Source organism: Peromyscus californicus, unplaced genomic scaffold (genome assembly GCF_007827085.1).
Source record: "Peromyscus californicus insignis strain IS unplaced genomic scaffold, ASM782708v3 Scaffold_13__1_contigs__length_99412109, whole genome shotgun sequence".
Lineage (NCBI taxonomy): Eukaryota > Metazoa > Chordata > Mammalia > Rodentia > Cricetidae > Peromyscus > Peromyscus californicus.
In genome coordinates this window covers 22,193,874-22,215,604 of record NW_026294424.1, presented here as the reverse complement: position 1 = coordinate 22,215,604, position 21,731 = coordinate 22,193,874, and the positions used below count along the sequence as shown (strand labels likewise).

Sequence of the window (21,731 nt, the reverse complement as noted above, 5' to 3'; positions counted from 1 at the left end):
TCTTCTGCTAGGCCATGGGAAGATGTGGAGCTTAGTTCAACATGGACAGCAAACTCTGAGGAAAAGGAATGGGGTGAAAAGGGGCCTAAGAAGAGCCAAGAAAGAGAGAGAGGCTGTTGTGAAGAGCTAGGGCCTTGCTGGCTAAAAGCTGTGTAAGGACATACGCAAAAATGGTGGTGACCGTGGCGCCGAACCTCAGATTGGTTAAAGCAGCAGCCATCGTTCAATACGGGGACCTAAAGAACACTACTGCTTGGGCTCTTCCCCAAGTCTTCTATGCCTCCTGACCCTTCTCTGGGTCCTTGGAGACTGGCCATGGTTCCACATTGGATTAGGCATGAGTTGGGGCAGAAGGGAGAAGCCAGGACTCCTTCCCGTGTCTCTGAGTGGCTCCCACCCCAGCTGTGTGTGCTGTTGGTGCTTCACTTTCATTGCTTTCTCCAGTGATGTCACATGATCCTGTCCTGCACCTGGTGACGTCCTGTGCGCTAGTTTTGTCTGTCGGCCGGAAATGGGCTTATGACCAGCCTCATGTTTGAGACATCATTAGGAAAGGCCTCTTAATTCCTAGGCAGTGTTTTGGCTGTAAGGGTCTGGGCTCTGCCCATGAAGGATCGCCATCTCTTTCCACTTCCCCTGTCTTCTGTTAATGCAACGACTACACCACTAACAATATGCCATCAACTCTAAAAATCCTGGACGTAAGCAATAGGAGTTAGAAAACTGCAGACTGACAGGGCATGGAGAATAGACCCAAGACTCACAGTCAGCAGCGTCCAGGTGTTTTTTATTCCTTATCTTGCTAGTTCCGAGGCTAGCGCTGCACATTTCTCTGCCCCATCACCTCCAAAAAGGACCACAAAGGGAAAGAGAAAGCTTGCCGGGGAGACAGCTTCTCTCCTGGTCTAGGTCCTATTTTACTGTTATTGGCTAGTTACGTTTTTCTCGCTAGACATATTGAACATGTGCCCCCAGATCTATAAAATGTCCAATTATGAAGATATTCAGGAACCAACTCAGTGTGCAGACACTTAAAAGATAGAAGACAATAAATGTTTTTAAACACATAAAACACTATTTCTCCTGATAGTATCAGCTCCCTAACCAAATACTTAGAGTAGAAAAATACTGAGACTGAATTTTCTGAGTGAGGAATTGAAGAATGACAATTTATAGCAAGTCAAAGTCTCTGTCTCTCACCTTCCTAGTACCTGAAGAGGCTGTGCAGAGGTATCGCTTCAGAATCTGCCGAGGAATGGGCTAATGCTTTGATCCACAGGGTTCTTCTCTCTGAGGAGCTCCTACCCCAACCCCAGGCATGAGACGATGGGAGAGAAGGCACAGCATACAGTTTTCCATTAAACTTAATGGAACTGGCCTGAGAAGTCACCCAGTACTTGGTAACCTGGAGGAAGGGAAATATGTTGGAGATTTAAGGTGGAATGCAAACCTGATTGTACTTACTTTGAGTTTCTCTGGGATCATTTTAAAGATCAATGCCATGTTACACAACTTGTGCTTGTCTGTGAATAGACTCCAGTCGGCTTGGAGACTCTGCTGTGGTTTCTTCTGAATTCCTGGAAGTCACTTTCCATAATCCTGAGGCTTCCAAGGACAGCTGAAGTGGCTGCCTGCTGTATCACCTATGAACCCTTTCCTGTCACTGTAGTGGAGATAAAGAAAGGTAAATATAAAAATATTCGGGCTGAAGTATCCCTCTGGACATTTTACTGAGCCGCTCTTCCCTGCACTTTCCAGAAGCTGTTTAGCTGAGGGAAAGCCGAGCTTTTTACCACAGGCCTTGGAGTACTTGCCATATAGAAAGGACTATTTATAGGGCTAATTTATAAGGATGTTGACTGATTCACAATAGAAAGTCACTTAAATAATAATTCCAAACCTTGCTGTGTTGTCCAGGGCAGTTTGACTCAATTCCAAGAATACCAGAAGACATTCTAAATACATTATTTTTAATTCAATTTTATTTCTATCATACAACTCAACTAGCCATAAGCTTGTTGTACAGATTGGGATGGGTCCCTTCACTCCTCTACATTTCTGTGTCCTCCCTGGGGATGAGGAGTTTGGGCTCAGTGCTTCTGCATTGCACAATTGCTCATGCTATGTTCTATGTGGGGTTTCAGGGTGGCCCCATTCCCACCAGCCATGACAGGAACAGTGTGTATCATGGACACTAAGTTTGGCTTCTAACCCAATAATACCTGTGGATGCCCCCTGTATGCCCAGCAGTTATAAGGCATGGTGCAAAACTGGAGAGGGAGCACAGCTAATTGGAGAGGAAGATTATTTCATTCACCTGTTGAAGAATTACCATTGTGTGCATGTGTTAAAAATGTACTAAACGCCAGAAAACTGGGAAAGGTATACACACACACACACACACACACACACACACACACACACACACACACTTTTTTCTTTTAGACCCAATTGAAACTTGATTTCCTTATGAAGACTCAATCCCCTCATTAGGAGCTCACAAGCTTGTGAGCAAGGTGGGTACTTTACCAAGGTGGTATCTTTGTCACATTAAAGAAATGACAAATTTTGGTCCTAAGAACTTCTGGATTCTCTGGTGTTTTATCTTACTTCTGTTTCTTTTCTCTGTTAGTGACTAATTGAGACAATGTATTTTAGCTGACATACAGTGAGTGGCAGAAACACTGTGGAGGCAGGTATGTGTAGTAGGTGCTGTCAAGGAATAGGCAAGCCGGACAAATTTATAACTGACACGAATGGACTTTGTTGTGAGTCTTACCCTGTACTATAGGAGTCCAGATGAGGAAGAAGGAGGGAGGGAGGGAGAGAGAGAAAGAGAGAGAGATAACACATGCATCCCTAGCTTACAGAATCAGAAAGGTGTCTTAACAGAAGGTACCACTGAGTGTCACAACCTGGTTCTTCCAGGCCAGGCCTAGCTTTCCTAGCTCATGCTTTTGGAGTTCCTGCTCCTTTGGCTTGATGTTATATTCTCCAGTTGTACTTACACAGTGCCTGTTATTCGAGCAACACCCCATCACTGGACTGTAAGCTCCTGCAAGGTGGAGACGGTCCCTTCTTCTCATTATAGGATCTTGAATACTAATATATAGAAGTTAGTAAAAATATTTAATGAATGGATGGATAATGGTGAGTTATAGGGGGGTTGAGAGAATGAAAGGTCTTCTGGATGGGAGGGGACTGAATCATTGCCAAGAGTAAATGGCACACATTAACCCTCAGATGGCTTGTATGGAAGTGACACACTGTACCGCATCCTCATCAGTGAGCCCTGGATAAATTCTGATAGCTGTGTGGAGTGTCTATGGCCTCTCTTGAAAAAATGGAGAGGAGGATGGATCACCTCTTATTTGCATAAAACTCCTCTTGTAGCTAGTAGGTGCTCATTAAATATTTGAGACCCAAATGGGCATATGGATGGATTAACTGATGCTTTCTGTCCTACAACCTTTTGGAATAACAGGCTATCATTGCCTACCCCTGCCCCCTCCTGCTTCTCACTTAAGCCATGTCTTTATGCTGTGAGAAAAATGGCGCAATATGGGGAAGAGAAAGCAGGGCATCTGGTTCACCAGATATGCATATGGCCACAGCATATGGCAAACCCAGGGCATTTGACCATCGTGCTCATTAGGACGAGCCGGCAAACCGGGTGCCTCACAGTCACTGTGTCTGTGTCGTTCTCCCTCAGCATGCCGACCTGGTGCTAATCATGGGGCACTTGCCTTTCAGAGCAGGCCACTCCCTCCACTCTTTACACCTTCCATCTCTCAGAAATGCCCTTCTCTTTGTATTTACTTTCAATTGCCTGTTGCCTTCAAACTCCCAGGCTGGGTTTTCTTCTGCAGATCCTAAGAAATGTCTACAAACCACAAACAATGACTCCAACAGCTCATGGTCTTCTCAGGTGGGTGGGAAGAGGGCACAAGGTTTATTTCCCTGTGATTAAACACAGCCTATACTTTTCTAAAAGCCTAGGATAATTATCTTTGCACAGACAAAAAGAAAACCCCACCCACCCTAGATCCCATGGTTTTCACTCAGGGACGCCCCAACTTCAGGAAGAATGCCAGTGAGATTGCAATCCACTCCAACCCTGGCAGACAAAACAGGAAAACCAGCAACTCTAACCACTCAGGCTGAATGGATCTTCAAAAGTTGAGGAACCGCACTGTGCTTGCATTTTGTGTGTTTGGTACACCCTCACCCCCCAATTCTAGCACCAGCCTTTCCAAGCCCACTGAATGTTTATATGTGTTCCTTCTCCTCAAACTTCCTCCTCCCACCTTACTAAGAAATTTCCAGTTCTCAGTGGCAATGGCTGCACCCTTCATTTGGTTCATTTGCATATTCGATTTTTGTTCAGGTGGTTCTTGTTGCGTTTCAAACAATGAGAAATGAGATCAAAACTCATATTAACCCCAGTGGCGCCCCCTTCGCCTCTCATTCATTACTATCCTTTGTTTATCGTCTTTTAGTGAATTTTCAATCCAGATGACAATACTTTCCCACAAATCAATTAGAGTCAGTTTCACCAGATAGGTTTCCTGGAGCTCTGACACTCCCCTGCATTCCAGCCATACTGTGCAGGTCCCTGATTGCTAGATACACATCAGTCCTTTCATCTGCCAGTAACTATCAAAAACTAGTAACAAATTTGTCCGGAAGGATTTGTTCTCAGCACACGTCCATTCTACTCTTTCTTCTTAAGCATTGCTGATGATTTGATTGAACCCAAAATAGTTGCAGATTTTTCTCGTTTAATACCCACTCCATTATTTCAAGGTAGGAAAAATGCAGACACTTTTTTCTCTTTCAAATAGTTTTATAGACAAAGTGAAAGATTTTTCATTCTTGCTTCAAATTCATTGTGAAAACAGAAGGCAGTTTTCCCAGATGGAAATCTGTCATATCATTATGGAAATGTCAGATTTCTACCCGGGGCATATTGACAAAAAGCCATGGTTTTTGCCCAGGGGGTGGAATTTCACAAATTTTCCCAAGAAGAGCTGTGCTCCATGGTAGAAGGCAGAGGCAATTTCCTTTCCTACCAGGGGCTTGCAGGATGGATACTAAGGTTCCGGCAAACCCAAAAAGAGAAAGGAAGACTAACATCCCCATCACCGGCTGCAGGGGCTTGGCTCGTACTTGGTGTCACTCCGAGCTGTACTGCAGAGCGTTAGGGTCACCCTCAGTGGTACCACACCAAATTAGTGTCTCATTGTATCAGACAGAAGGGAGGGGTCATACCTGATTCTACCACATAACTACCATGTTAGTTAATTGATGTGCTGTCCTTAAGGTGCCCCTGAATTTTGGTAATTTTGTTTTTCTCCTCTGGGAAACAGCATTTGGGATCTTTGCTAGCAGAGTTCTCGTGCGCATTAGAAATATTTGCAAATCACGTCCATGTTAATGAACGATAGGACATTTCGAGGCAAATGAAGCAACCCTAAACATTTTCATCTACTTATAGTCACCAGAATCTCATGCTTTAAATAGATGAAAGAGAGTTTGAAAGGCCCAAGTCATGGCAGAAATAGCCCTGGGACATGAGTTACTCTGTTATATAAAGTCTTGCTGCCCTGTGTAACAGCCTACAGACTAACACAATACAAATGGATCTAAAGATTTTCTTAAATAAAGATTTGATATTCTCAACCAAAGCTTCCTCCAAAGATTACATTAGGACAGGCACTCAGATTTACTAATACAAATATTTTTGTAGCCCAAATACCTGCATTAAAAAAATACCAATAACTTCAAACTTCAAAGGTCTGAACTTCAAAAGGTTTCTTGCATTCTGCTTGATGGGACAGCATCTTATGCACACATGCTTTTTCTCCCCTGCTAAATGCCTTCATAATGAGCTTGGGTTCAGATTTTGTGAATCGGAGCCAAGTAAGTCTATTTTATTATATTTGCTGGGAAATGAACTAGCTCGGGGTAATTAGGAAAGCAATTTTATTAGCTTCTATTTCATAAAGATTGTTTTTTAATCAGAGTCAGAACTTACTAGAAATGATTCTGTGCTCATTGCTTGGGTCTCAGGAAATGAAGGGAGGCACCATAGGTCCTAACCCACAGTAAAGGCAACGTGCTGAAGACAGAAGCTCTGCTCTTAATCTCCTCCAGTGCTGTAAAAAGAAAGCCAAGCTGACGACACTGTAAATAAAAGGGTCACAGCTAACGAGTACCTGTGTCTAGTTTATTACAGACGAGAGCCTTGAGAACTAAAGCACCTATGGGGCTTGCTTTTAATTGACTGTGGAGTCTTGGATTCAAGTTGTGGCTGTGTTTGGGGGCCAAGGAGGGACAGAGAGAAGGGACCCTGTGTTAGGTGACTCTCATCGGGAGACAAATGGGAGCAGGAATTGGGCCCGATAGTGTATTTAGATAATATACTGCAGCTGTGAAAAGACAAATGTCTTCCGGGCAAACAGAATAGACAGGGGGCAGGTGCTTATAGGAAAATGAAGATCCCTGCTCATGCTTCTCCTGGCAGCCACGTCTGAGCCCAGCACACTGTTTGGGGCACCTCATTATAAGGAAGACATCAATACTGTAAATTAGCGAGAACTCAGAAAAGGGTGGCGAAAAAGATAAAGGGAATAGAAGAGATGACCTATAAAGAAAGGTTAAAGGAACATAACATTTAAAGCTTGCAGGGGAAGGAGCTGAAGGGATGGAAGGCTATGCTAACTGTCTACAAATATTTGAGTAATAATAATTTTAAGGAAGGACAGGAGTGCTTGAGAATGGCCTAATAAGAAGTAACGGCTTGAAGCCGAGGAAAGGGGAAGATGTTGGTTAGCGGACATTAGGAAAAATTCTTTCCCAGTAAGGGCAATTAGGGATTGAAGTGAATTGAACTGCTGATGTGTGTGTGTGTGTGTGTGTGTGTGTGTGTGTGTGTGTGTGTGTGTGTGTGTGTGTTGGGGGGGGGCTGCAAGTGTAGCCAGTGTATAAGGAGAGGTAAACTGAGTGTCTAGGGATCTGCTCTGGACAGGACAGCCTAGCCCTTCCAGAGATATCTCTGTGCCTAGGGAAGCCAGGAGAACTTTGCTGATGTCTGCCACTGTAACTGAAGCTTTTAAAATGAGCATGTGCAGGGTGGAGGCGGACATGTAGCCACTGTCCAAGAAAAAGGCCATCATATTTATATGGGGAATGTCTTTCCAGAAAGCTGTTCTTTTCTACCGTTGGTCATTAGTGTTGGTATTCCTCCTTTCCCTTTCTAGCCCTCAAGACATTTACATAAATCACCACACAGCACCCCAGAAGTCAGAGCTAGAGTGGGAAGGCTGGGTGCTTCTGACAGGGAGGCCCGCCTAGAAATGAATGGTATGAGGTTGTGCACATCCATTTCTGTTGTGCAAGCAAAGGGAAATAGAGAAAATTGCCATGTTTTATCATGTTGGATGAGCTTGAGCAGGTGACACCTTGATCAGGTGTGCATGTATAATCACCCCCCCACAAATAATCACCATGTGGAATAACACCCCCACCCCCAAAATCTTGCAGCTTCAACTTATTCTCTACATCTGACTCATAAATCTTGGCCTTGAATGTGAATCGAGAGTCCGAGGTACAGGCTCAAGGTTTGGTTGGATTTATTCAACTTTAATCTTTATTTATAGACATAAAAGTATATTATTGGTTGTAACATCCAAACAAGAAAAAACAGATTGTAAGCATCCATTAATGTTTTCCCAAAAGGGAAGGGCACATTTCTCTCGGGTCTTTCCTCTCTCCCTTGTAGTATTAAGATGATGTCATAAACTTGTAATTATTTGGCATGTTCTTGAGCACTTTACATCACTTCGTACAGAGACACAAATCCCCTCTCTGATCAGAACGCACTGAGTGATTTGGTGACTTGCAATTCAGAAACCTGTGAAGTTTTGAACCCATACCATTAAACTCTGTTTTCTCAGGAGAAGGATACATTTCAAATCATGGGCATTGCATTATGTACATATGATGAGGAATTAATCTTCCAGATATGTTTTTCTTACTACCAGAAAGGAACATTATTTGGGCTAGCATGGAAGAGCTACGTGAAAAAACATTACTGCATTTTTCATGGAGACTTTTTTTTTTTTTTACTCACTAATCATATCCGGGAAAACAAAGATACTTTGTAAGAGGGATCACTTATGCATCATATTAATAGATGCTTCGCTTTTAAAATAGTTTATAATGTTTATTTATGCACATAAGGGGCACATGGTGTGCATGTGGCAGTCAGAGGACAAGCCGGAGGAGTAGTTTTGCTCTTTAACTCTGTAGGTCCCCGGGATTTGAACTCAGATGGTTAGACTTGTTGGCCAGTGCTTTTACTCACTGAGTCACCTTTCTAGCCTGGGTGTTTAGCTTCTAGACACTTGCTTCGTTGGGTTAAGAAGATTTAACCCACATGGCTGTGAGGGGTGACCAGCTGCTGACTCTCCCAGCACATCCCTTGAATTCTGCAAGAACAAGGCCATGGAGTCTCTACTTCCATCTCCCTCCTTCCCTTGGCTCAGCTCTCTCACGGCTGGTTGCTAGGCACTTTCATTCCTGACTTCCTCTCCTCCACAGACCTGTGGACTGACTGCGGGATTTCCCATGCCCTGGTTCATGTTGTTGCCATCCTCCTGACATCCCTAGCATCAGCTCTGCAGAGAGGAGGGCTTCTATTCTCAAGCTTTGCGTTTCTTAGTAGCTGTAAGCTGTGGATACTGAGTGGGAAAATTTCTCTGAGTGGCGGAGTTTGCCACAGGATGAAGGAGCCAGAATCCTGTGGTTCCTAATATGATCAATAAAGCTATTGACTTGTTTGAGAGTCAGGTGGAAAGGGTTAGGGGAAGTCTGCTTCTTCAGCTGTCTTTCTGCTCTGGGGAGGCAGAGCCCTCTTGTTTTATTTTACCAAGGCCTCAAGGGCTAGGGAACCATTATGGAGGAGCTCAGTCCTTTTCATCATGTGATGCCTGCTCTGCATCAAGCAGATCGGAGATTATGGGTGCTGTTTACCACCCTCAGATGTTATTTGCAAAGTTTGGTTCTAGGTCTTTGCTTTGTTGATTTCCCACAAAATCCTTTCCGTAACAGCACCCCCCCCCCCCCCGCCCCAGACCCCCACCTCACCCCCCACCCGCCCATTTCTTTGCATTCTTTATGCCTTAGGCCTCCAGCTAAACCACCACCTTCCTGTGAGTTCTGCACACATCAACCTTCTCTCTCTCTGAGGAGGCATGTGGTATGTGGTAACACTGTTCAAACCTCAATACAGATACACACTAAAGAGCTTCTTTGTCAGAGTATGGGCATGTCCCACGCCTCGACCATCCTGCGTAGCTATTAGCATCTGAAAACTTAATCATATGCTCTAAGAGGGGCTTTCATAAAAAATTTTACTCCTGCATGTTCATTTAAGATTTAGACTTGACATATTAACGCCAAATTTAAAATTGTGTCCTCTTCATTGCAATCCTCTGTAGTTACTAGGTTCTAATAAATATTATGTCCTCCCATCACGCAATTAAAATTTTCCACCTCATTTCACAATGCAAAACATTCACATGTTGTCAATCATTTTGAAACATGATTTTTTGACATCATATAATTTCACTTCATTTTTGCAGACAGACATCGCACCAGGAAATTATTTAAGAAAGAATCCTATTATATCTTTATTTTTCCACCAAATTTCACCTTCCATTGCAGTCATTTGTGTGCATTTCAGTAATTTCAACAATAACCATGCAAGGAGAAGAAGGAATGGTAGTCCTCGGGCAGAAACTCACCAATGGCTGGCTTTGGCAATCCTCAGGGCTGAGGCTCAGTTCCCAGGACCAGTTAGCAAACACGGTATAACCATGGGAAGTTTGCAAGCCTTGCTGCAGAAAGTGAAAAGGTTGCTGCTTCAGACAGCTACCACCTGGGGAGCTGGGAGAAAACCACGCGTGGGCTTTTGAACTCTTCCCTGTTTAATAACTAGCAGACACTAATGATTTGCCAAACATCCTGATTTCAAATGGCGGGAGCGCGGAGCAAGGCTGCCTGCTGGTTGTCAGGTAGCCCACCTGTTCTCCATACTAAAGTTCCCCTGACCTGTGCCCAGCGGAAAGCTGTTATCCTTTACAGCACTGCTAGATGCGCATGTACCTCTTGTTGGGTTCCCTGGCTAACACTCTGCGCTGCTGTCGGCCAGAAGCTCCTTCCTGGAAACTCCATGTTGCCTTTTTAATGAAGGAAGATCCTTGGGGAATGATCTCTCTCCTGCTCAGCCTTTGGGGGGCGGGGGTTGGGAGGGGGCTGGAAGGGAGGCTGCCTGGTGCGGGATGGCTTCTCCCATCTGAGCAGGGAAGGAGAGCCAGTGGAAGTGTGGTCCTGGAACGGCGCTCTGCAGTACCAGCAGGAGGAAGTGGGCTTCCTAGATTTTTTGAGAAGGGTCAACCACATTATCCAGGTCCAGGTCCAGTGTCTGTGAGAGGAAAATAACAAAATGAGGCACAAGTGTGGGAGAGATGTGACTAGAGAAGTGTAGAGATGGTCTGGTACAACAGGAGACAAGACGTTTAGAGCACAACACATTTTGTTGTGACCTAAAGTAGAAGAGGATATTAAGTGCCAATTTGTCATCATTTGTTATCCCAGGAAAGTTAATTTGATTAGCCTTCAGCCAAGATCAGGGGACTTTATAATGGTCTGAGTCATTGTTTCCAGCTCATCACAGAGTAACAAGAATACAAGACCCGCTTACCATCCACTAGGCTTCTTCCTCTCTCCCTTTCTAGTACTTGGTTAGGCTGTTCTAGATTTAATGTACATTCTGGAATGTAAGTGTCAATACATATATCAGAGTTTTGGTAGCATAGGAAAGAATTTTTCAATAACCTTTGATTATTATATTAATTACATTCAGGATTTTGTTAATGGTTCATCTGTAAAAGCGTATGGAATGTGTTGAGATTTCACAGGACATTCTTAAGTATCTACTATATGCTATGCTTTATAAAATTATGTCTTTTAAGGCCACAGTGACTCAATGGATTTGATATTATTGTCTCTGTTTGACACTGTGAAATCCAAACTGCGTGAGTGGAGTAGCAGAGCTCAGAATCCAGTCTCCTGCATCCTAAATGTTTGTTCGATGATTGTTGACAATTAAATCCATACCATATTCCTTTATGGATATTCATACATGATTATCCATTAATTATACCCACGTGTGTCAGAATTCCCATCTGCTTTTTGATGGACTGACTTGAAAATCAGGGATCCTTCATGATTAAAGCACAGGGCACTGCTCCCCCATCTCCCTTCTAGTCAAAGGCCTATGTAATGCTCTTTAAAACCCAAGCCAGAAGGTTGTCTCCAGGGATCAGGGGATGCTTAACTTTGTTCTCTGAAGCCAATTGTGCTACAATGAAGATAGCAATTAGCATTCATCATCCTTGGTGATTTTTATCTCCCTCTCTGGGGTTACATAGTGCTTATCACTGTGATACCTAAGTGCACCGACATGCTTGCTGACTTCTCAGGAAATAACATGGGGAGGTGGAAGCCCCTTCCTCTGAAATGTTCAATGCCTAGCTAGCTCATGGACAACCATGGGACCTTGTCAGCCTCTCAGATATGTTGTTCACTGAACTCCTACATTGTCTACACTTGTGCAATATTGTAGCAAGCAAATTTGTATGTGGTAGCAAGTAACCCTTTGAATTGCCAGATATCCGGAAAAAATCAGTGCTGTTGTGTGTCAACTTATTAATTACTTTGGCAGGAACAACTTGGTGTAAAGTAGAGAAGGTGCTCCATTCAGCTTTAAAGAAAGTATCATTAAAAGGCTCACAGGAATTTCATGCAACCCACTTGTACTAACAGGAATGCGGAAATGAAGAACTCTTAGGCCCTCTCCCTCACCCCTTTACCTCTTTCCTGTTTCTTTTTGTCTTTATTTGTGCTACCCATCATGGCTGCCTTCAAATGACGACCTGAGCCTACAAATCTATATAATTTTTCAGTTCCCATTCCTCACAAAGTAATACCATTTCTAGTTTGCCATTTCAGATTCCTGAGAGAAAGAGTCCTCACCGGTCCAATCACATGGCCTTTTCCCCTTCAGCAGTGACGCCCGGGGAGGGTGGGTAGAGACGGAAGGACACGTGTGTAGGATTTTATCTACGGGGCAGGTCTCATAAGAAATGGTGCAAGGGTAGAGAGCTTCATCTCTTCACAACCAAGTTTAGTAAGGATTGTACGTGGGGAGTGGGCTATCAATTTTTAGATCACATAAGAGTGGAAAAAACAAAACAACTCCAATGTAGAATCCATGCATGGGATATTTTAGGCAGAGCCTGCTGCCAGAGAGCACCAGGGAGAAGAAACACCTGCCTTCAGTTCTTCATTCTGTCCTGGCTGGAGTCACAAAGCACTGAACAGAAGCTTAAATTGCTGTTTCTACACACAAACCAACTTGATGGGATTGGAGGATAGACTTCAGCTGGCTCTTCTTCCACCCTGCCTACCTGGGAACACCTAAAAGTCGTCTCGTCCACCCGAACCTCTGTGCTGTTCATAGGTCTGCTCAGCCTTCACCAACCACTGCCAGGTGGGGATGGCTCCAGTGTCTTTCTGGGCACCAGCAAGACCAGTTCTCTCTTCTTCTGTTTCTCTCAGGAAAATAACCAGCTTTCCAGGAATCTTGAGTAGATTTCTGTAATTTACCAAGAAAGACTAGATTAGACTTCATGTTGGGGAAGATTCCACCGAAGGCCCAGTTCTCTGGGTCACAGTGTTGTCTTATCTAACCACTTCTCTCAGTTCACTAGATTTCGGCTGGAGCAAGAAGGCGATTCATCCCATGAACTAAGAGTATCTGCATTCCAACAGGTTGAGGTATCAAGTGCCTTCCTTTCATTTCTTGTTCCCAAGCAAAGTATTGCGCAGATCACAGGATGACCAATGTGGCTGACTGAGTAAGAAATATGATACCACTTCTAATACTCTATTTGCATACTTTTTTCTTAGAAGGTTTTGGTCCTAAATTTGTGGCTGTTTCCTCTTCTAAATTGCTTTTCACCTCAGTTAGAGACAGGCTGACTTGGAGGTGCATGAAGCCTACATTTTAATCCTACTGAGAGAAGTGCACTAACATAGAGTACTATTGCATTTTCCCCATGTTCTAAAGAAAGTGTTTGTCCAACACTGTCAGTCTTTTGTCTTTCTGAGCGGCTTAACCTTGGGGTGAGGATGCCAAAAGATGGCCATTGTACATACCATCTAACTGCTCCATAGGTAAAATACAAAAATGTGGCGAACCCCAACCTGACTGCAGTCATACAGCAACATGAAGAGACAACTTGGTTTTTGAAAGAGCTACTAGTTTATTTGTTTTAAGGATTGCTTCACATGGGCAAAAGAGAACAGCCAGAGTCCTTCAGCCTTGTTCCTGACTGTCTGGAAGCTGACAATGTCCCCTGTTCAGCCTTGTTCTTGACTGTCTGCACTGCAGCTGCTTCCCACCTCTGTGCTGACTCAGTGTGTGCACTCTCCTGTCCTCTTCTCTTCTCTCCTCTCCTCTCCTCTTTTCATTCCCCCATCCTCACCCCTACCCCCACACTTCTCTCTTTATCTCCCCCACCTCCCCCTCCCCCCTACATTTCTAATTCCACCTAATATTTCCCATCCTTATTTCAAGTTTCTCTTTCTGTTTCTGGCCCCTGTCTTTTCCCAAATCTTTATGGTAATCCTTAGGGTATGAAGTGGTATGAAAGATGGAGGTAACAATTTAGGGTACACAAGATGACTAGAAATGACCAGGAGATGGGAGAAACTTTTACAGTAAAGGAAACAGACCCCAGGAGTTGCAAGGAATCTTGTTCTGGAGCTGTAGAACACAGACACAGAACAACCCCACTTGTGCCCACAACAGGCTGCTGGTGAATAGTCTGCCACCATAACTATGTCCCATTTCCACAATGGGCCTTTTCATGGAAAAAAAGACTTTGATTCTTTCTCCTTTAATAACATTTTCCATGTAAATACTATGTTTGTGAGGATTTTTCTTATTTATCTAACAAACATTTCTATAGTGCTTATTATACACCAGAGACTGTTCTAAGTAGTTGTAAAACAAATATTATTACTCCCCTTTACAAATAAAGACAGAGAGGGAAGAGGGCACAGGTAATTGACTGCACATCAAATCCGTCACGGAGAACTGCCGCTTGTGCCTGGGCTGGCAGACCTGGGCTTCCTCTCCCCAACACACAGCCTTGCTCCCAGCTATCTGTGGTGATATTGTGTTCTCCAAAATATTGTGTACCCTAATAAACTTGTCTGGGGTCAGAGAACAGAACAGCCACTAGACAGACATAGAGGACAGAAAATGGTAGCACCTTTAATCCTAGCCTTCTGGAGGCAGAGAACCATCTGGATTTCTGTGAGTTCAAAGCCACACTGGAAACAGCCAGGCATGGTGACTCATCATACCTTTAGTCCCAGGAAGTGAGCACAGAAAGCAGAAAGGTATATAAGGCGTGAAAACCAGGAACTAGAGCTGGTTAAGCTTTCAGGCTTTCGAGAAGCAGTTCAGCTGAGATTCATTCTGGATGAGGACTCAGAGACTTCCAGTCTGAGGAAACAGGATCAGCTGAGGAGTTGGAAAGGTGAGGTAGCTGTGGCTTGTTCTGGTTCTCTGATCTTCCAGCATTCACCCTAATACCTGGCTCCAGGTTTGTTTTTATTAATAAGACTCTTTAAGATTCGTGCTACATCTATCAGCCAGGATAACACTTCTGAACTTGAGGATATGTTGGTGGGTATATGTTTTGGTCTCGTTAAGAATCTTCCAAGAATTCTCTATATCCTTACAATGATGACAAAAACCTACAGTGGAGATAAACAACTGTTTTTACTTCTAAGAAACAAGTTTCCTATCCGATTTGTTTTAATATATTGATCAGCTAGTATGTGTACATACATAAATAATATTTTACATATACAAACATACATATCAGAATGTGTGTGCTTATACATATATATTCAAATGCTACATGAATATATTTTGCCTAATCCATAGAGAGCGTCATCAATATTTCTTCTTTATTCTTTTTTATGCCAACAGCTTTCTTTATGCATTTCCATTTTTCAGAGTGATTGGATTAGGTGGCATATACTTCTCCTGAAATATTAAGTACATACAATCACATTCACACACATTGGGCCTGTAGTTATGATCTATCATTTCAAAAACCCACACGGTAACAAAGAACACAACAGGGCTGAGTGCAGTGAAGTATTAGGTCCAAGGAACCTCCCGCCATTCATCTTCTGCTAATACAGGGCCTAACAAGACCCTGGAGTTGCTATCCTGTGGGCAGGTTCTTTGTGCTAAAATGCTGAAAGTACACACACACACACACACACACACACACACACACACACACACACACACACACACGCACACTACACTGGTCTGCTTACGCTGGCCTCATGTTTGTTTCTGAGGTCAAATCAATTTCATACAGAGTTATAGTCAGGTAGGCAAAGAATAGCTTAGCCAATGTGCCATTCCTCGGCTTTTGCACAGGTGATAAGATACCAGCCCAAGTGTCCATCTAACTTATTGAATTTCATTCTCACATCTATTTTTGGAAAAATATGCAATATGCAGAACAGAATAGTTAGGCTAGATAGGTATCATTTTAAACATCGGATTGCCTCCATCTGACAATGCTCCACATATTTCTCTTTCTTAGGAAGTCCTAGGCTCCAAGTTACACATCTAGGTGTCTAGGTCTCACCCAGTTCTTTTCCCTTTCTCACAGGTTTTCCTATGTGTGGTAGAAAACAGCGTCCCTGCTTCAGAGACAAGTCATGTGTAGTATAGTATAATTTCCCAGCTGGTAGATCTCACTGTGCCTACTTCCTAGACATCTCCGTATTTCCCACGTGATCAGGCCATTTCATTTTGTATTTTGCCGTTTGATTTTGGCATGCTTACACCGGAGAACATGCATTGGCTTTACTGTCATCTACCCTTAAAGACCCGTGTTCAGAACTTCTGAGTCCTTGTTCTTCGACTTAGAACAGCTCAGAATTGGTCTAAAGTTGAATCTATAAGTAGAAAGAAAACAACTACCAATCTCTTCAATATTTTCACATACAATTCATGGAAAAATAAATTTAATTCAATTAGTCAGTTTGTTCCACATGGAAAAATCTTGTATCTTGTGAAGACATGACATTACTCACTGAGTAGTCCTATCCACAGTTATTTATGTCATCTACAAAACTCAAGCATCCAGATTTAGCTGGTCATTTTGTCTATACACCTCACCATATAAGGGTTCTCTTACATATGTACAGATCCCCGTGGGTAACATCATGGACCAAACATCCTGATTATTTTGTGAATTTTTTTTGCATTTCAGCTGGATGCTTTGGCTTTGTGCACACAGATTGCAGCGTGCTTGCCAGTATGTATCCTTTTGAATCTGCTTTATTGATGTAGAACAAAGTTTCATTTGCTCACCGATTTTAATTTGAAAAAGAAAAGCTAATGAATGTTGGATTGCATTCTTTAGAGAAGGTAATAAGCCTCATATGTTTTATAAAAAGCTACCGCCCTCCGATTGTCAAAGTTTACTTCTTTCTTTCCAGATTCTTCTTTGTATTGTTTTACAATCTAGGTATATCTGTTTAACATGAAATGCAGAAAATGACAGGGCTCAGACAGCTACTGCATCCAGTGACAAAGATTACTGTCATCCTGGCTCATCAGTTAATTCATCATTGGCAATGGTCCATTCCATTTCCTGGTAGCCTAGCAACAGCCAATGATGGGGAGGGCTGTTTGCCATGTGACAATGGTATGTGGTACTTTCCAGAATGCTTTTACATAAAAATAGGATGATAATTTATAAATTTACATTTTTATTTTAATAAATGGGAATATTTGGTTTTAGGAGTTGACATTCACACGGGAGCCGATTTTATTGTGCAGACCACGACTTTAAAGCCCTGGACTGGGGACTGGAGAACAGAAATGCAGCCGTCAGTTTCGCACATAAGTGAGGCTTAAAGTTGAGAGCCCAAATGCCTCACTTTACCTTCTGTGAGTTATGCTCTCTCACAGATTCAGCACACAAAAATAATGTAGTGAAATGACAGCTATTCTTACAGCAGTGTGAGCACACACACACACACACACACACACACACACACACACACACACACTGAGATTTGGGGTCTGAACTCTGGTATCTAGTGTTTTCATCATTGATTGTAATTTAAGAAAAGCAAAGACATCCTTGAGCAGCAACTGTGGTCCTCATAGTTAAATTCCGTTTCCCACGGAGCTCCTAACCCTCTGCTGATGATGCAGGGTTCAGCCAGTCCTTTAAAAGCCTGCCTGTTTGTTTTCACTGACTGAATTTCCCGGTTTTAGTGTGTATGGGTGTATTAGCTGCTCTTGATGCTATCTTCTGTTAAAGGAGTGATAGAAAGTCCTATTTAAATGTCAGAATGCTTTCTCTCTTGTTATGACAGTATCATTAAGTAAATAGTTTTATTTTAGTGCTATAGTTAAGAAAATCTATAATCACCTCCATATAATTTTTGAGAAAAATCTATAGTTAGCCCCATCTGCAGAGACAGGAGCGGAAAATGGGCAACTACCTAAGACATGAATTCTGTTAAATATTAAAGAGAACTCATCAATGATTTTATTAGTCTCTGAGCTCAGTAGAGGCCTCACTGACATCTAAAGCCTAATGATTTTTAAAAATATATTTAAAGCCTTGCACTGCACCTTTAAATATTGAACAATATTGAAAAATATTGAAGCCCTTTTTCGTATATTAGCTTTAGGCAGAACTGTTGTATGATTTCCTCTCCTCTCATGACATTGTAATGATGTTACCACATACAACTTTATCTTGCATGAAAAGGTGAAGTCATGAGTGATTTCTCCAATTTAAAAGCACTCAACCCTCACAGTGCTAGAAATGAATATTTTGCATATATTCATGCAACAATGATTCAATTTAAGATTTCTATTTTCAAACATTGCTCGAAACCTTCAGTATGTTAGCAGTAAAATTGCCAAAATGTGTAATAAGATTTATTATAGATGAGTAGCATTTTATTTAGTATTTCATGTTAACACGCTTTTAGGGTTACCTGCTTTAGCAGGAGAATCCATCTTTCTAATCAGAGATAACATTTTATTGTATTTTAAAAAATATTCCTCCGAAACACACACACATATATTATGGCACAAACTGCATGGTTTTTTTCTGGCAACGTAAATCTAAACATCGCTCATGTCGACACTTGGCACCCTTACACAAAGCCACCCTGGTTAAAGAGAGGGGCGAAAGCTTTCTGCGTCAGCTCTGACTCCTGCCTGCTCTCTGCAGAATGTCTGTGGACCCCTTCCTGTGCATCCTTAAAGTGGGTTAAGAATTTTCTGTGGAGTATCCACTCTCCAGGGTCTTGTCCCATACCTGCTTCTATGGTGAGGATGCTTGATGCCATAGAGAATAAAAAGGCTCTAAGTTTCCACATCAAATCATCGAGGAAAAGTACAAGCTAGTGAAAGCCCATAGCTGAGGGCCATGTTCCTGGCAGAGGTCTGCAGAGATGGAGGAAGGAATGTGTCTAACGTGGCGACTTGTGGACTCTGACATGAGAGAGAAGGGTTGTGTCACCATTCTACAGTCGTGCCTGGGGTGGCCACTGTAGAGCACAAAGGGGTATGAAGTCTTCCCATTCCTGAGGTCATGGTTCATCTTAGGCTCTAGTCTTGTTTCCATCCAAGTGTTCGATCATCTAAGCAGTGAACAAGAGGGCCTTCACAGACTGGCTTTGTGGGTTTGAAGACAGCATCGTTCCTCTTCCAGGGCAGCGCTCTATGTTGTGTGTGAATTTCTGCCATGTGTTTGGACACAGGAAGGACACACTGACTGACTGTCACTGAAGTGACACCTGGAGTTGCTAGCTGCTAACCACACGCACAGTCATTCATAGAGGACACAGCAAGACAGATGCAAATTTTCCTTGGGTTATCTTTAATTTCACTGTATAAAAAAGTTAGTGCAAACTGAGCGGCATCGGCAGTTAGAGACTGGTCCTGCATCTCAGGAGGGAAAGACGGTGGTGATCTTATTAGGCCCCTGGGTGGGCCAAATTTTCCTAATTACATGGAAATCAGAAGCAGCCCTTAGACTGTGGTTTCTTACCTGTGAGAAGTAAACACTCCCCTGCTGTCACTAATGTCCTGTAAATCATGTTAAAGAGAAGCATAATTAACATTTTTGATCAAATCAAGCTTCAAAGCTAAGAGGTGCTTGAATGAGTAAGGCCACATTTCCTAGTCAACCACGAATAGATTCTCCAGGAAATGACGATACTTAGGGCATCTCTACACTCCCCTCCAGCCTTCTACTTTTACTCTTTGGACACCTACACAAGGTGAGGGGAGCTTTGGGGAGAAAAGCCTCATTGGGTTTCTGGGACCAAAGTTCTTGGGAACAAAGGGTGTGATGTAAGATACAGTGAGGAGACAGCCACCCTGGTCTAAGAAGAAACTTTGTACTTTCTAGGCACTAAAGAGCATCTTTCCTGGGCCTGGCCAAATTTGCTCTGCTTGTCACACACAAACCATTTAGGGAAAACAGTGTTCCTGGTTGAAAGACAGGTGGCTGGCACAAACCATTCCCATCTTCATGTTTTTAAAAGTGTACGTTGAAAAAATATTCATCAAATTGCCAAAGGCTAATTAGAAATGAAGCTGGTATGCAGGTGAGTGCCCAAGTGGAATAGCTGAAAGATATTTCAAAGGCATTTAGCCCCCCAAGGACACCATCCAGAGACAGCCCCTGGAGTCTGTATAGGAAACAATGCTGTGCTTTCTTTCAAGGACAGAAGAAGAGGGTGGGGGGAGAAGGGGAGGAGGAGGGGATGGGGGTGGGGGGAAGGAAGCAGAAGCCACCTCCCCAAAACTTGGGTGGCAAATGCCTTTTGAAGTCAGCAGTTAACTTGTACTCACATTGGAGTTTTAGTGTGGTCTGAGGCTGGCTCTCGCTCAGGGGCGTCATCAAGAAACATCGTCAATAAGCAAAGCAGATTCAGGGATGGGATCCACCGCCTCCCCTCGCATCATTGAAACAGAGGGATAATCACTTGATTTAAGTTCCTCTTCTGAGCACAAGGGAGGAATGTCCCCACGTGACATCGGATGTTGGAGTAGCATATCTGGGATTAGCTAAGGCCCCTCCTACAACTCTTCTGGTTCCATTTAAAGCACAGCCTATGAATTTGCTTCTACAACCCCAAGACCCAGTGTTGCTTATGGCCTCTGCCTTGGGTTGAGATGAGTCTCACGGAGGAAGTGATCTTACTCTGTATCAATTGGTTATGTGACTGAAGGGGAGTATTGTGGTGTACCAGGGACTAGATTATACTAAGACTACTTATGTAAATAAATAGAATAAACAGGAGTCCAATCATTGTATACATCCTGGAAAAGAACTGTGTTTTCTATTAGACCAAACAAATTACAATAATTTTAACCAATGTATACATTGGTGCATAGAAAAGAGGGGGTGTAGGTTGTATATTTCCAGAGTCCATTTCAATTTTAAGGTTCCAACACTGTTTACTGATATAGATACGCAAGTGTCAATGTGTGTGCATTAAAATATACATTTTATTTATTCTTTTTAAGAAGTGAATTTTAAAATACAAGAACTAAGAGTGCTAGTTTATACCTTTGAAAGTTTTTTATATGAATTCATAAATCAGAAAAACCCTGTCTTTATTAGACCGTGAGTTCTAAATTAAGACTTAAGAAATGTAGATAGTACAGATGTGCCCACTGATTCTCTTTTCTGGGCTGGAATGCTCAGAAAACAAATGGATTAAAAAGACAAAACTGGGCTGGGGAGGTGGCTGCTGAAGCGCTCGCCTTGAAGGAAGGTGTGAGGGTGGGAGTTCAAATCCTCTGGGTGGATGTGGCTGCCAGCCTGCAATTCCAGCCTCAGGAGACCGGAAAAGGAGATCCCTAGAGCGCTCTGGCTAGCAAGTCTAGCCATGTCGAGGAGCTCTGGATTTGATTGACAGACCCTGCCGCAGTGAGTAAGGCGGAAGTGGGTGACTCTCAGCATCAATGTCAGGCCTGCTTCTGACTCTTGTGCGCTTGTGCTTCATACCCACATATGTGCACATGCATACACCAACAAGTGTGTGAAACCATGAACACACGTGGGGCGAGGGGAGAGGGGATAAAAGGCAAATTTAGCCCTGTTCAAACTGTCTCGCTTTCCCGGCACCCCACCCGGATGGATCCCACTTTAGCACTGCTGCTTTCTTATTCTGTTTTGCGTTGTTTCTGATGAATCAAGACAAACTGGTTTGTGTTTAAAACAAAGAGGCGTACCAGTTGCCATATTCTGAGAAGTATATTCGTTCCCTCTTTACAGAGAGGGATCTCATCAACGTGAGCACAGTCCCACAGGGGCTCTACACCATCCTTCATCTGACGATGGGCTCCTGCTACACTTTCAGGAGGCTGCTAGGTCAGCTTAATCATTTCTATCCAAAGAGACGGCATAGACAGCGTATTCAAGTGATGGCTAAGTTTTAATCTTAATAGGTTGAGGGTCTTTATTCAAATAGCATTCTTTTAGGGAGCTCTTAACTGACCATCCTATGTT

The 21,731-nt window shown here is 43.0% G+C and overlaps 1 long non-coding RNA gene across 1 annotated transcript; it reads right to left on the bottom strand.

Annotated features, from left to right (window-relative positions):
* Positions 1-1,055: 1,055 nt before the first annotated feature.
* On the bottom strand, positions 1,056-9,911 carry LOC128108846 (uncharacterized). Its single transcript, XR_008217604.1, has 3 exons — positions 9,810-9,911; positions 6,038-6,158; positions 1,056-1,405 (listed from the first exon to the last, which is right to left on the bottom strand). It is a non-coding gene; the product is annotated as an uncharacterized LOC128108846 (long non-coding RNA).
* Between the last annotated feature and the right edge of the window lie 11,820 nt (positions 9,912-21,731).